This window comes from Rhinatrema bivittatum, chromosome 1, assembly GCF_901001135.1.
Source record: "Rhinatrema bivittatum chromosome 1, aRhiBiv1.1, whole genome shotgun sequence".
NCBI classification, from domain to species: domain Eukaryota; kingdom Metazoa; phylum Chordata; class Amphibia; order Gymnophiona; family Rhinatrematidae; genus Rhinatrema; species Rhinatrema bivittatum.
In genome coordinates, this window is record NC_042615.1 from 240238513 (window position 1) to 240255589 (window position 17077).

The following is a 17077-nucleotide window of genomic DNA, read 5'->3' on the forward strand; positions in this document are numbered from 1 at the left end:
ATGGGATACACCAGAAGCCTCCCTCAGGGTCAGTAAAGCTATGGAAAAACTATATCCTCTTCCGGTGGATTTTCTGGACCTCCTAAAAGTACCAGCAGTGGACTCTGCGGTCTCTGCGGTCACTAAAAGCACCACCATCCCGGTAACGGGTGGAATGGCCTTGAAGGATCTACAGGATAGGAAGTTGGAGGTCTATCTGAAGAGAATTTTTGAGGTTTCAGCCCTCGGAGTGCGGGCGGCCATCTGAACCGCCCTTGTGCAGAGGGCTGGCTTACGTTGGGTTCAACAACTACTCACCTCGCAAGATCTCCCTACTGCTGAAGCTCAACAGGCAGATAGGTTAGAGTCCGTGATGGCTTACGGTGCGGATGCACTGTATGACCTTCTTAGAGTTCTCTCTCGGTCAATGGTTGCAGCGGTTTCGGCCTGCCGTCTTCTGTGGCTCCGCAACTGGTCGGCGGACTCCTCGTCCAAGACGCGTCTGGGTTCATTGCCTTTTAAGGGAAAGTTCCTATTTGGTGAGGATTTGGACCAGATAATCAAGTCTCTGAATGAGAAAGCGGTGCACAAGCTTCCGGAGGACAGGCCTCGCTCAGCTAGATCGTTTAGTTTTTCCAGAAACCGATCCCGGAACCAGCGACGCGCTCGGACAAACAGACAACAACCAGCTTCAAGGACTCCATCTTATCGCTCACAAGGCTGGAATCTGTCCTTTCGGGGTCGGCGGGCAGGCAAGGATGCTACAGCACCTCGCTCAGCCTCTAAGCAAGCGTAATGATGCCAAGTTAGCCCACGAGCTGACCCCGCGGGTGGGGGGCCGGCTCTCTCTCTTTTACAGGGAGTGGGTTCGAATCACGTCGGACCAGTGGGTCTTGGACATCCTAAGACAAGGTTACGCGTTGGATTTTGTCCGCGCCCCCAGAGACAGATTTCTTTTCTCTCCTTGCGGTTCTCTCCACAAGCAGCAAGCCGTTCGCCAGACTCTCCAGCGACTGCGTGCTTTAGGAGCGATAAGACCGGTGTCTGTCACCTAGCTGGGTCGAGGTCACTACTCCATCTACTTTGTAGTTCCCAAGAAGGAGGGATTCTTCCGGCCCATTCTGGATCTCAAGACCGTCAACAGGGCGCTCCGGGTACCTCGCTTCCGCATGGAAATGCTCAGGTCGGTGTTAGTGGCGGTTCATCGAGGGGAATTTCTCGCTTCCTTGGACTTGACGGAGGCGTACCTCCATATCCCAATCCATCCGGATTTCCAACGATATCTCCGTTTCAAGATCCTGGGACAGCATTTCCAGTTCAAGGCGCTGCCTTTTGGTCTAGCAACAGCTCCTCGGGTCTTTACGAAGGTAATGGTTGTAGTCGCAGCGGCCCTTCGCCGGGAAGGAATCCTGGTTCACCCGTATCTCGACGACTGGCTTATTCGGGCAAAGTCCCGAAGCCAGGGGGTCCTTGCAGTGGAACGGGTAGTGTCCCTGCTTTAATCGCTGGGCTGGATAATCAACTACGACAAGAGCCGTCTTACGCCATCTCAGTCATTGGATTTTCTGGGCGCTCACTTCAACACGAGAGGGGGAAAAGTGTTTTTATGTCCAGAGCGAGCGCAGGCGTTAAGAGAACAGGTCTTCTGATTCTCGACACTCCAAGTCCCAACAGCCTGGGATTACCTGCAGGTACTGGGGACTATGGCCTCCACGATCGATCTTGTTCCGTGGGCCTTTGCGCACCTTCGGCCTCAACAGAAGGCTCTACTATCCCGGTGGAAGCCGGTATCTCGAGATTACAGTGCGGTTCTTCCAATTCCACAGGCAGCTCGGCTCAGTCTCCGTTGGTGGTTGGATCCCTGAAGTCTGGCCCAGGGAGTATCATTGGAGACACCGGATTGGTTGGTGGTCACCACGGATGCCAGCCTCACAGGTTGGGGGGCGGTATGTCAGTCGAGCTCCATCCAAGGCATTTGGACGCACGAACAGAGACGGTGGCCCATCAACCGGTTGGAGACAAGGGCAGTTCGCCTCGCTTTACAGGGGTTCCTTCCGCTTGTCCGTCAAAGAGCGGTCAGGATTCTCTCGGACAATGCAACCACGGTATCGTACATCAACAGACAGGGAGGCACGAGGAGTCGCCTGGTTGCGTGGGAAGCGGAAAGGCTAATGCAGTGGGCGGAACGACACTTATTCCGGCTAGCGGCCTCTCACATAGCAGGCATAGACAACGTTCAGGCGGATTTTCTCAGCCGACAACATCTGGATCCGGGAGAGTGGGAGCTCTCCAGAGAAGCGATGTTTCTGATAGAAAAGCGGTGGGGACTCCCCCACGTGGATCGCATGGCCACAGCCACAAACGCAAAGGCCACTCGTTTCTTCAGTCGCAGACGAGAGCACGGGGCGGAAGGGGTAGATGCCCTGGTCCTCCCGTGGCCCAGGCAGATCCTTCTGTATGTCTTTCCCTCGTGGCCCCTAGTGGGGAGGGTGCTTCGTCGCATAGAGGATCACCCAGGACCGGTAATTCTGGTAGCTCCGGAGTGGCCGAGGAGACCATGGTTCGCGGACCTACTTCATCTAGCTCGCGAGGGGCCGATTCGCTTCAGTCACCTTCCTCGTCTTCTCAAGCAAGGTCCCATATTTTTAGAGGAGGCAGATCGCTTCTGTCTTGCGGCCTGGCTTTTGAGAGGCGCAAGTTGAGACGTCAAGGATATCCGGAGACAGTTATTTCCACCCTATTGCGGTCTAGAAAGACTTCCACCTCAGTCACATACGTCAGGGTGTGGAAAGTCTTTGAGGATTGGTGTGTGGTTCATGACATTGTACCAGGTAGCACCTCGGTGGTTCAGGTCTTAGCTTTCCTCCAAGCTGGCCTTGAAATGGGTCCTGCATATAACTCCCTTCGTGTACAGGTGGCGGCGTTGGGAGCCTTGTTGCAGACGGGGACGTTTTCACCACTCTCCTCTCACCCAGATATACTCCGTTTTCTCAGGGGCGTACGGCAGTTGAAACCTCCTTCCAGATCGCCCTGTCCCTCTTGGAGTCTCAATTTGGTTCTTGTAGGACCTCCGTTCGAGCCCTTACGCGCGGCCACCATCAAAGACCTCACCCTAAAGGCTGTTTTTCTGGTAGCCATAAGTTCAGCTCGTCGTATCTCGGAACTTCAAGCTTTGTCCTGCCGAGAACCTTACCTCCGTTTTTCTGAGGACGGTGTTTCCATACGGACGGTACCCTCTTTTCTCCCAAAGGTGGTTTCTTCTTTCCACTTGAACCAGTCGGTGGAACTTCCTTCTTTCTCGGTGTTGGATCCCACACAGCTCCGCAGTCTGGATGTTAAAAGATGTCTCATGCAGTACTTGGCATCCACCAATGATTTCCGTCTCACGGAACATCTTTTTGTTCTACGGTCGGGCCCCAGGAGGGGTCAGATGGCTTCTAAGACAACCATCGCTCGATGGCTGAAGGGTGCGATTGCTGCTGCATATATAGGGAAAGGGCGCCAACCACCACTGGGTGTTAAGGCACATTCCCTTCGGGCGCAAGCTGCGTCCTGGGCAGAAAGTTCTTTGGTGTCCGCTCAAGAGATTTGTAGAGCGGCCACCTGGAAATCACTACATACTTTCTCTAGACACTATCGCTTAGATGTTCGGGCTCCGGTTTTCGGTTCCTTTGGAGATAGTGTTTTGAGAGCAGGGCTGTTATCGGCCCACCCGGAGTAGGGAAGCTTTGGTACATCCCACAGTCTGGACTGATCCTTGTACGTACAGGGAAAAGAAAATTATTCCTTACCTGCTAATTTTCGTTCCTGTAGTACTAAGGATCAGTCCAGACGCCCTCCCTAGTGATTAGGGGTTGTAATTGGGATAAGCCTCTGCTCTTCACTCCTATTCTTTCTGCTTCTTTTAAACTTGCCCTGGGGCTCCAGGGCTCTCTGTTTACACAGTTCGGTTTGACAAGTTCTGTTTGTGAGTTGTTTTTATCAGTTTAATCTTCGTTCATGATTGTTGAACAAGTGTTATTCTTGATCCCTCAGTCTCTACTTTTTGGCTTTGTAAGTCTAGTTACTGAGGATTGAGGCACAGGGGGTGAGGTCATATAGGACCTCCCCCCTTGAGTTTTTGCTTCTGACTCCACCTGCTGGACTGGGAGCATAACCCACAGTCTGGACTGATCCTTAGTACTACAGGAACGAAAATTAGCAGGTAAGGAATAATTTTCTTTTCCGGTTGGAACAGGCCACAGAAGGGTACAGAGGGAGTTGATATTTCACCTCAGGACCACACTGCTGGGGATGCTGGAATCAGATGTTATGAAGACCTACAGACTGAGCTCCAGGGCTGTCATGGGCCTGTATGAATAGCTCAGAGAGGACATTGATCCCCTCGCAGAAAGTGGACATGTCAACCCAAGGACTGGTGAAGCTGCTTGGAGTCCTTCATTTTCTGGCTACTGGTTCTTTCCAGAACACAGTGGCTGTGGTGGCTGGCATGGAGCAATCCATATTCTCCTGTCACTTCACCCAGGTACTGAGGGCCATGCTGAAGAGGATCAAGCAGTACATCAAATACCACAGCAGCTTCGGGAGTGGCAGCAAATGAGAGCATTTTTCAACATAGCTCTTCAATACTCACCTGAAAAAGTAGTAGATATTGTGGGAGCATGCTGTATGCTCCACAATATAGCCCTTCAACATGGCATTGAGCAGGAACTGAACCCGGACCTTGAAACAGAGCCAGAGATGTGCGCTCCAGCCCCACAAAGCAAGAGCAGCGAGGGGGAATTAAATAAGGCAAAAGGTGATAGACTATTTTGGATGAGCAGCACCGTTCCCTCTTGGACTGTAATTGTGTTTAAGGCTCTGAAATCTGTTCTTGTACATTCTGTTTAATATATTGATAATAAATGTTTATTTCTTTAAGAATTATATATTTTTTAAATGTTCTCTACTGTGTTGGATCCTGTTCATGGGATGGGTGGTCTTTGGGTTTGCCAGCCTAGTGTCCAGGGTTCACTGCCTTACAGAGCTGGGCAGGCAACACATAGCACACATTTGCCAAGCTCAGCAACCATGTTGCAGTTAATTTCTCTTCACACTAGGGTGGTAGTCTCTGGGCTCATGGACTCTGATACTAGTGTGCTGGGAACTGGAGATTTCCACACTGTTTTGGGAGGGGGAGGGATGATGGGAAAGGGGGATGGAAATAAGAAGGAGTGGAAGAGGGGTTAGTGGAGGTAGTAGTGGGAAGAGGGGTTGGTACTGGGAGAGTGGGAGAGGAAGGCATTAGGATAACCCATGCTAAGGAAGGGAGGGAAGGAGACAGTAGTGGGGTTGATAGACTTTTGGAAGGGGAGAGGGAGGATGGGAAAGGGTGGTGGGAGAAGGGTGGGTGGAGGTAACAGTTGGAAGGGGGTTAGTAGTGGGGGAGGAGGAGCATAAGGTGTTAAGAGAAAGCAGAGTTGCTTACCTGTAACGGGTGTTCTAGGACAGCAGGATGTTAGTCCTCACAGTTGGGTGACATTATCAGATGGAGCCTGGCACGGAAAACTTTTGTCAAAGATTCTAAAAACGTGATTATGAACCCCAGTGACTGTAATACCTTGGCTGTCAAGCAGAGGGAGTATAAAGCTGTCCTGCGTGGTGTTCTTGATGAGCCAGTCATCCAGGTAGGGGAACACGTGCACCCCACTGCGTTGCAGGTGTGCCCCTATGACTGCTAGACATTTCATGAAGACCTGCGGGGCTGAGGCCAGGCTGAATGGCAGCACCTGGTACTGGAAATGTCTGTGGCCCACTACAAAGCAGAAATACTTCCTGTGATGGGGGAATATCACTGTGTGGGCGTACACATCCTTCAAATCGAGAGAGCAGAGCCAATCTCCTTTTTGAAGAAGAGGAATCAGCGTGCCCAAGGAGACTATTTTGAAGTGTTCTCGCTGCAAGAACCTGTTTAAGGCCCTGAGGTTGAGAATGGGCAGGAGGCCGCCTGTTTTCTTTGGTATCAGAAAATATCTCGAGTAGAACCCCTGGCCCTGTTGAGAGCATGTCACGGGTTCTACTGCTCCGGCCTTTAACAAGGACGAGAGCTCTAACTTGAGTATTTCATGATGCCCTGACAGGTCCCACATTGGTGGTGGTGGTGAATCTGTCGGGACTGTCCTGAAATTCAGGCGGTAACTGTGTTGTACGATGGCCAGAACCCAGCGGTCAGTGGTAATAGAGGGCCAGCGATCTGTGAACAGATGCTGTTGGCCCCCGAATGGTGGGTAGAGGTCCATGGGCACCACAAGTTGGCCTCCACTCTTCCGCCGCCAGTCAAAAGCCCACAGCTGGTCTGGGCTTTGGGGCTGGTTGGGGTCTGGGAGCATGCTGCTGGTGAGGTCGGTCCATGACCATAGAGTGTGGTGCTCTGGCGTGGGAAGCTGGAGGGTAGTATCTCCTCTGGTGGTAGAAGGACCTGCAAGGTCCATGATGCAGAGACTTGCGCACGGAGGATGGTGGGTCCGAGGTACTGGCTGAAAACTGCTGCAAGGTCTCATGATGGTCCTTGAGCTCAGCAACTGTGTCTCTGACCTTGTCTCCGAAGAGATTTTCTCCGGTACAGGGCAGGTCCACCAGCCTTTCCTGGATCTATGGCTGAAGGTCAGAGGCCCGAAGCCAGGTGCTAATGCCCGCAGCTAATCCCCAGGCATTAGCCCTGGCTGCCAACTCAAAGATATAATAAGTTGTCCGTATCTCATGCTTCCTGGCCTCCAGGCCCTTTTGTACTACTGCCTCCAATGCATCTTGCTGCTATTGAGGCAGGTGCTCTGTCATCTCTTGAACTTGTTTCCAAAAGTTCTTGTTGTATTGAGCCATGTACAGCTGGTAGGAGGGATACAGGCAATAAGCATTGCCCCTTGAAAGACCCTCCTTCCAAGGGCATCCAGGGCCCTATGTTCTCGGCCTGGAGGGGCGGAGGAATGGTAGGAGATCTTTTAGCTTTCTTTAAGGCAGGGTCCACAACCACTGACTGGTGGGGGAGCTGATGTTTCAGGAAGCCAAGGGCCTGTTGGACCAGCTAAAGGGTATCTGTCTTCTGGTTGACCGGGGGGGGGGGGGGACAGAGCCTGGTTGCTCCCACATCCTGTATAGAAGTTCTAAGAGAATTTCATGGATTGGGATAGCTACCACCTCCTTCGGGACATCCACAAACTGGAGCATCTCTAGCATTTTGTGGCGGACATCCTCCTTTGTGAGGAGCTGGAAAGGGGGCTGTGGAAGTTCGGTACCCAGCACTGCACTTGATGGGGATCACCTGCGACTCCTGGGTTTGGAAGAGGATGGGGCCTTTTCACCACTTGGCATGGGCCGGTGCTCCTCTGGAATCGACACCGGTGCAATGCGAGGAAAACTGCTGGTGCCGGTGCTTCCCTCGGTGCTCGGCCCAGTCGACGATGATCCGGATGCCTTGGATCGATTGGATAATGGAGAAGGCCAATCCCCCCGAGTCCCTCTCTTCATGAGGAGGAACTGGACAGGACGGGGAAGGCGACGGCGCATTGGTGGGGTCTCCGTGGCCCTTTGGTGACAAGGCTCCCAATGCCAGAGTCAATGGAGCTGACGTTTTGGCACAAAAAAAGCTACTCCGTCTTGTCCAGCTGGGAACAATGGCCCTTAGGGGTCATCTGAGCACAGTCGGGACACCCTCGGATGTCGTAGGAAGCCCTCAGGCAAAGAATACAGATCTCGAATGGATCCATGAGATACATGGTCCATGGCACTGGGGGCATTTACGAAAACTGGACGATGCCATAAAAACAAGCCGGCGAGCAATCGATGGCTGGCGGCCACTGGGAAGCAACATGCTCAGGAATTGACTGCAAAGACTGAGAGAAGATTGGGGGAACCGATCGCGAAGAGAGACCCCGCGCGGGGGAAGAAACAGAGGAAAATCCTCGATGAAAAGAAGTTTTTGAAAAATTGTGGAGAAAGCCGAGAACTAAGAGGCGACTGCTTCGCAGAAAAAAAAACCAAGACTGAAGTAGGACCTGTGTGGCCGCACGGATAATGGCATGCTGGGCATGCTCAGTGTGCCATTCAAAGTTTCTAGAAACTTTGACAAAAGTTTTTCGAGCTAGGTGACATCATCAGATGGAGCCCATCTGTGAGGGCTACATTCCTGCTTGTCCTAGGAGAATACAAAGTTTCCTTGAACTTAGAATTAACATTGTGGCTGACAATCTGTGAATTTACCATTATTTATAAGATCTGTTGCTATGTCATTGGTTAGATTGGTGGAGATTGTTAGATGTTGTTAACAAAAATCTCCAACTACAATAATACCCAAAGGCACCTCTCAAAACAACTTATGAAATCACAGCAGCAACTCACTAGATACTATGTAGCTAATTATTAATAGGTTTTCATATAATGGCACCAATTAATCCACACTAATTTATAGTGCTATCACTTTCCTGTACATACATATAATTATAAAGCCTTTTTTTTTTTGTCATTGCTTATCCAGTGTAGAAAATATTTTTAACACATCAAAATTTGTTTTCAACGATTGTTTTTAAAGAATTCTTATAATTGTGCATCTCTCAAACTGCCTATGTCAATTTATTTTAAAACTGATTATAGTACTATCATTTCCATATATAAAGAATAAACAACCACCCCACACAGCTCTGCATTTCAAGAAAAAAAAATTATTTTCTATGATCTCTGCTTCAGGGAAAAGGTACTCAACTCTTCTTCAAATAATAATCTTCATGAGTATTCCTTACACTTCTCTTAGTAGCACTTTGAAATTAATTTCATTAAAGCTGTTCTCACACAGATCCCCCACGGAGATTCATATCTTGAAGAAGATGGCATCTTTTAAAAGAACTGATGGCACTTCCTCCCTTTCAAAAAAAGAAGGAAGTGAAGTCAGACAAAACATATGGGAAAAGTCTTGAGTACACTTTCAAATAAACATCCCCAGTCTATTTCCGCATTTAAACCTAAAGGATGTCCAGTTTGTAAATGATAAATCCATTCTTGTTCTCAACAATTCAATACAGATACCCCATTCCCGCCTCTCCAATATGCTTGTACCTGATCTGGAAGTTTAGATAGTGAGATTGAATAAAGGTACTTATCCAAATATTTATCCGTTATTGATTTTATGCGCAAAAAATGTTTTCTAAAAACATATGGGACTGGACTTTAAGACTAAAATAGAAAGCTTAACCATTTAAACTCAGGTGGTATTCAAGCTCTTTGTTATGAAGGTCTCTATCTTTATCAGTATTTGTATGTAGTTACAATGTTGTACATTTTTTATCAGTTTGTTATAGCACTTCCATATGTGGTTTTTGCTTTGAAAATTGTTAGACGTTACCAGTAAGGCAGCAAATAGTAGACTAGTCTTTTCCGCTGGAACAAATAAAGTTGATGTTTCCAGTAATTTACATTCATCCTGACTCCATTTGTTAAGATAAAGAAGAGTTGTGGCTGTCTTATAAATGTCCTATGTTTTCGATGCAAATTGGTGATGTATGGCTGGTTTCTCATTGAGCTTTTCACCTCAGACTGTAGGACTTTGAAAACAATGAGGCATATTGTCTTAATGTCTTTGCATTCTTAATGATAAGGGTATAGAGCAGGGCTTCCCAAATCTGTCCTGGGTATCCCACAACCAATCTGTTTTTCAGGATATCCACAATGAATATAAATGAGATAAATGTACATACTACGGGGACTCAATATATGCAAATTTATCTCATGTATATTTAATATGAATATCCTGAAAACCAGACTGGCCGTGGGGTCCCCAGGACAGGTTTGGGAAACCCTGGTAGAGAGTGTAATGTGGACACGGTCAGTATCAGAGCTGATCAGTTTAAGTGAAATTGATAATGAGTTTAACTTAATTTGCTTTAAATGTATTGCAGTTCATTTTGGCAAAGTTCTAATATGGAACAGGAATATACCATAAAGGATTAACAAATGCTGCATCATAGATGGTCAATGTTATGTGGAAAACTGCTGATCACAGTTATGGGAGGAGAGCTAGAAATGAAAGTTGTGCGATTAAAAGCCAGATCAGGGTTAATGACAGTATGTCATCTAGTTGAATGGAAAGAACCAGGTTGTTTGGAGTCAAAGAATAGAGTGATCTTGCTGGAGCGTACAGGAGCGTCATCATTTAGAAAGTTGTGCCAGTAGCCCCCTGCAGTATGCTAATAGTTGAATTCTCCAGAGCAGGTCACTGGATAAGATAGACAGAGATGTTGGTATAGGGGGCATTTGGTGGCTTGTAAATAGTGAACTAGAGTGTCTCCATCAATGGTTGCTGCAGTCTAAGAAAACTGATCACCTCATAGCAAAGTAGCCCCTGTTTTGGATGTGACAAATTCTTGTAAACATGGCATGCTCTAGTTTTGGTGATGAACTGCAGCAGCTAAAATAAAGGAAGAACATGCAAGTTCTAGTCAATAATTGAGTATGTTTCTTGAAGAATTAGTCCCAATGCAGGGTGCCAATAAGCAAGTTGTTTAATTCAGCATTTATATCCCCCCTTCTACCAGAAGGATCCTAGTTTAAGATGGATTACAATGCAAAATCTATTCAAATTTGCTCCAAAACGAAAATACCTACCTGGATATGTCAATATGCAAAATTCTACAAGCACAAATGGCATTCCCTGAACAGCAAATAATCACCCAGCCTCAGATACAAAAACTCCTGTGGAACCAGGCTCTATCAGATCTTACCATGACTACCTCCAAGCAAGTAATCACCCACCCTCGTTCACAAAAACACAATCCCAAGTCTCCTAAGGAGAGCATATTTGCCTTGAATTTATAGCCATGATAGTTTCCATTATCCTCAAACATTAAAACACATGGTCAAAGGCCTCAGAGTAAATGGAGAGCTACAAAATATGTTTACCTAATAAAACTTTAATCCTCCTTAACAGTAGAGAGCCTGCTTTCCAAGATACTGTATATTGTAAACATGGAGATGGTAACTTTTAAACAGGGGCATGGGCACACATGTGCCTGTGTTTGTTGGCCCGTGCCCAGGGATGTGGTCATTTTCTAATATACGTGCGTATATGTGCTTATGTTATAAAATAGCCTGAACGCGCACACATGTGCATGCAATTAAAATGAATGTGTGCAAATGTTTCTACCATATAAGTGGGGGGATTTTAAGAGATAAGTGCCAATGCCATTAACAGTTTTTCCAGTTCATTCCCAGTTCACCCAAGTAAGGGATAGGACTTCCAAACCCCCCTAATTTAATAGCCTCCCTTCTCCACTGTTAGCCCCAACCCTCAAAACCCTGCTGATCTATCCATTGATCTTTATTTAATAACTTTCATGTCCTCCATAGCAGAAGTAAAGTTACACAGCAGGGTACCTCGATGCACGCCTGTACGCATATTTACGTGCAAATTTGAAATTGAAATCCAGGAACGCCCATACCCTGCCCCTTTTTTTGGAATTTATGTGCTAAATGGGAAACTTTTAAAATCTGCATGGCACGTGCTGGCTCAACATCTTTGCATATCTCCCAGTTTTGGCATGCATTGAGCTTTTACAGTTCACCTTTAAGGTTTTACATAGTCACCAAGTGTTATCAGATGAGACACTTGACATTGTGCTGAGGAAAAGAGGGACTACTTGGATCTGAAAAGGTTCAGTAATTTTGTCTAGTTTCCATGATATGATAATGGTAATATTAGATTGAGAGCGCCATCATAGATATTTCCAAGGATCATTGTATGGAAGTAGCCTTCGTTAGTTCCCTTCTATGGACTGCTAACAAATCACACACTATTGGGGTCTCATGTCCCAATATCAGAAACAAGCAATACAACAAATAAATGATAGCAGATCAACACCTATTAGTAAAGGCATGCTTTTTTGTTATTACTTGTCTTACATTAGACTTACAAACTAAGATATGATAGAGCTGAAGCAATACTTGTGAAACTTTCTTACCAATACTGGACCACCTGTGTGTGGTCCTTTGATAGGCCAGATCTTGGATACCACAACCAATTTGTGATGACATGCTTCTGGGTCTTTTGTTAACCAGCTAGTTCATTAAGTCTTACTTTCTCATGTTGCCTCTGCATTCTACATTTTTATACCAAATTTTGTTTTCCAGTCTTTTGGGATTATGTGTAATTATAAACTATTTTCCCACAGATAAGCAGGCTGAATTAGCCATGCTGTCTGGGAGTGCCCCCTAATGGCCTGAGGTGGGAACTTCTCTTAGAATGTACAGAGTTTTGCTCCTGCACGCCTGCGCGGTACCTTCCATGCGACTGCCTGCATAGTCTGTTTTTGCTTTTCCTGCGCAGCTAATGGACGCGGGTTCTTCTCACTCTCACCTCTTTGGTTTTTCTCTCTTTGTTCTTCTCCTCATCTCACCTCGGTGAACCCCAAACAGCACTTTTCAGTGCTACCATGGCCCCAAAGACCCCAGGCGTTAAGTTTTGCCAATGCAGCAAAATTAAGTCCACCACTAATGGACATAATTATTGCTACTTATGCCTGGGGCCAGACCATGACCAAACATCCTGCCGGGACTGCGGCAGAATGTCTCCATGGGCTCAGCACCAGCGGGCCTCAAAGATCGCTAAGCTTTGGGAGTCAGAAGAGGTCCCATCGGGCTCTTATGCCCCCACCCAGCGCTCCACACAATCTTCCCTGGGCCGAGAGCCTAGGAGGCTGGATGAGAGAAAGCAGGTGTCTTCCTTGGAGCCATCTACTAGTAAGTTCCAGGGCTTGAAATCTTCAAAGGAGGCTAGAGACAAGGCCAGGGATGAGAAACCTTGACAGGCCCGTGCAGCTTCAGACGCCATGGAGTGGAGTAAAAAAGGTGTCCCTGCATCGAGTGTGTCGTCCGCGATGCTCATTCTGAAAGACTGGCAGAGAGCTGAGGCATCTAATACAGCGCAAGTCACCCAACATAGAGTGTCGTCCACATGAAGCAGAAGACCACCACGCTGATGCAACTGGCACCGAGGCAGGCTTTGTAGGCAATGATGCATGTCTTGAAGCAACTGAGGCTAAAAGCAAACCCCACCATGTGGTGTTGAGGCATTCGATGCATGAGCATCACTCGTCACAAGATTCTGCCAGGGGAAGTTCCCACCAATCGAGAGACCTGCCAATAGCCTTCACTCTCTCTGATGTGGAATACTCGGGTGCTTCTGAGGTGGATGCTCCTCGCATTTCTGGAAGCTCTTGTTCCTCACCCTCGAACAGGAACAGCAGGAGCAGGGAGTGCTTGACTGTCCCAAAGCAAAAGAGGTACAGATCCCATGATCGTGACATGAGTCATCTGGACTGATTCATCTGCAAACTGCGGCCTTGAACATCTGACTCTCCCAGGATAGGCCTGGAGGACCCTCTGCTGGCCAAAAAGAAAAGAACATCCTCATTCACCTCTTGGACATTACAGGGTGCAGCCTCGCAAATGATGACCCAGATTACTGGGATTCTTCAGACCTTCTTCGACAAGTTAGTGTCTTCTCAACTCTCGCATTCTGCTCCTTCTTCCCTGCTCCAAGGAACATCGGAAGATGAAGAGCTAGTGATAGAGTTAAGCCCGCCGGCCTCTAGACCAAGCCAAGACCTGGTGTATTCCTCTCCACCCTCTCTGGGATCTTCAGTTATAACATTGGATCCCCTAGAAGATCCACCCAAACCAACATCACCTCCGAAGGATCTCTCATACTCCAGATTCATAAAAAAGATAGGCACCATCTTGAACCTGGAGACCAAGAAGATACCTGATCCTAGAGCTGAGGTCCAGGGGTTATTGAAGATTTTTGATGTTCTGGTGAGCCTACAGCCTGGCCTTCACACTCAGTCCTGGATGGGGTTATGGATAAAGCATCAGATTACTGTTCTCTGTGCCCGCCTTATTGGAAGACAATGTATATCACGACACCTCTCCAAACTATATACTATACCAATTGGGAATTCGCCATGCACAGGAGTCCTTACCGTTACAACGGACAATCAAACCTGGTGGCAGACAGAAAATCAGACCATACCTGCTCCATTTTGGACTGAATCTAGTTTGAATGCCACCTGGGAAGCAGCAGGAAAATCCTCGACTCAATTCACAGCCCCTGATGGGTACTATTTCGTATGTGGACGACGGGCTTATGAACAATTACCTTCCAAATGGTATGGTACTTGTTTCCTGGCAACCATACGTCCTAGTTTCTTCCTATTACCAGTCACAGCAGGTGAGACTCTAGGTGTTCCTGTATATAGTCCCATGAAACCGAGCAGACGACGCAGGAATTCTCAAGTTTCAATCGGAGATTGGTCTGATCAAGAATGGCCACCGGAACGCATTATAGAATACTACGGACCAGCTACATGGGCAGAAGACGGCTCATATGGATACAGAACACCAATTTACATGATAAATCGTATCATTAGACTCCAAGCAGTACTTGAATTTCTTACTAATGACTCAGCCCTGGCTCTCAACACTCTTGCCAAACAGAACACTAAATTAATTACTGCTGTATACCAGAATCGCCTAGCATTGGACTACCTTCTAGCTCAGGAAGGTGGTGTGTGTGGAAAGTTTAATCTTTCTAATTGTTGTTTACAGATTGATGATAAAAGCAAAGTCATTGAAGAAATCACTGATCGTATGGTGCGACTGGCTCATGTTCCCGTACAGACTTGGTCCGGGACCTTTGACTGGACAGCATCAATGCCCAGCTGGCTCTCATCCATTCCAGGATTCAAGGAGCTCTTCTTTCCTTTGATATTTTTCCTAATCTCTTGTGCTATATTTCCTTTATGTTTTCCTCTTTTCCTCAGGAACTTCCGTACCATGATGGAGAAGATTGCTGATCGAAGAGCAGCAGCTCAACTTGTTATGCTAGCCCAGTATACTTCCATCTCAACATTTCCCTCCTATGATTCATCAGACTCAGAAGATGAATACTTTGACACTAACCTTTAATGCAATTAATGTGACTAACATACATGGGCCATCATGTCTGTTAGGGTAAGTCCGGCTACAAAGGGGGGGGTGCTCCACTAGGGACCCCTCGTCTCAACCCCGGTGAAGAGACCAACAACCTAGCAGATATATTAGGGCCCACACCAAGTGAATGTAATACTAATTATTGTTTGTCTTTTCAGCTACCTCACAGATGAAAGTGATACTTCCGCCTTCTACAGAAGTTGAAGTATCAAAGGGGGGAATGAAGGAGTTCAATTTTATGGACGATCGTTGAATGAGACAACTGAAATTTTCTGATTAACAGCGCCAGCATTGAAACGCACAGCCATATTGAACGTACTAACATTTGGAACGCAATGGCTTGCATTACGTAGTTACGTACTGACATTCAGTGGAACACACCACCATTTTATAATAATAATTTGTATTGTATTAATACAATAGATGCTATGAAATGTCTAACATATCACGTCAATTAAATGACGAAACAATGACTTGATTATAAGCTACACCTACTTGAAATGCTCCGCCGAGAATGCCTGCTCAGCAGTGTTTACAACGCATGTGTAACAGATAAGAATTGTAGAATGTATAAGAGCCTGCTCCGAGTGGGGAGGGGCATGCAGTTGTACTAAGCCATTGTCTTAACTGCATCTTGCTGGCAATAAAAGTCTATCTTTACGGATCAGTTGTCTGGGCCTCCTTACTGACTTTTTAAGACGGTTACAGTAATCCACCATGCCTTCTATTAAGATTCACTATCCTGCCTTCATTCACCTGCAAGTGCATCCTCCCATAGGTTTCCCAAGAAGGCAGCGCCACCTACATAACATCACGACAGCCTTTTGCAAATCAATTGTGATACATTTCACTGCTTGCTGTAGTAGGGTGCATGCATTTAGAGGGGTGCATGCATTGAGAAAGCAGAATGCTACCTTTGAAGGAGCTGTGCACATACTAAAAACTCTACCAGGTAGCACAGTTGCTTTCAGCCAGACTGTAATGGAAGGTGTGATCCCAAAGTAGTGTGATGTATGCAGTATTGTGACCACCGGTCCTGAATATGAAATACATACTGCCATTTCATGACATCTCCCTAAATGTCATGGAAACAACACCAACACTCTCTATACCTGTAGGCATGCCAGTTACACGCTCTCTAGATGTACATATGCTACAAAGTGGTATGCTGTTAAATATCTGAGTGTGACCTCACTCTAAGTGATCAGGCACTGGCATGACAGTGGCCTGGGAACGTCCTTGTGACTGTGAGCATACCAATTACAAAGGTATAACTGTTCGGCATGGCATTTTGTGCCATGCAGTACTCCCATGCACCCTTTTCTTCATTATCATCCACATGCCTTTAGGAATCCACAGTTTACCTCCTGCTATAGTGCCATAGCCCTTAGTTGATCTCTAACTTTCCCCTCACTTGTTCCTCTGTATTTGTCTCAGCTTTTTTGAACTTTTTTTTTTTTTGCTTCTATCACCTCCGTTGGGAGGTTTTACCATGCATCCACAACCCTTTCTATGAAGAGATATTTTCTGATGTTACATGAGTCTACCCCTTCGGAGCCCCATATCTTGAACTTTACTCTGAAAAAGAATGGCTTGTAGCCAAATTACTGTTTTTAAATTTTGTAGGTCCCTGACTTAATCATGACCTGAAGTCTATATAAGTGAAACAAAATAAGTGCATAAGATATATTAAATAAAGAGTAGCTACCAAAGCACATACTGTATTGTACAATTGCTGGGGAGGATTGGATGCTAATCTGCAGCTAGAAGGCTACAATCAGGACATTCCTCAACATTTAAGCCACCCTTCAAATCTGTAAAGTCCCCCTCCAAAAAATCAGGTCAGTTGGCAATCCTGAACATGATAGCAGATATGGTTGGCCGCAATAAGAATGCTGCTGTGAGTGCTCATAATCAGCGGCGACTTAAAAAAAAAACCCAACAAAAAACAATAATAATATAACGTGCCTTCCGCCCTCTCCCTCTGTAGCAAATGTACTAACATAAGAAACCATAGGAACTCCGCAGCCTGACAAGGGTTCAAAGCCCGGAGCAACAGAACCACTGCCCTGCGAGCACACAGGGCTCT

The 17077-nt window shown here is 46.7% G+C and overlaps 1 protein-coding gene across 1 annotated transcript in view; it reads left to right on the forward strand.

Annotated features, from left to right (window-relative positions):
• Nucleotides 1-17077, forward strand: part of RNF103 (ring finger protein 103) — a 144118-nt gene that overhangs the window by 52910 nt on the left and 74131 nt on the right. The gene's annotated exons all lie outside the window — the stretch shown is intronic.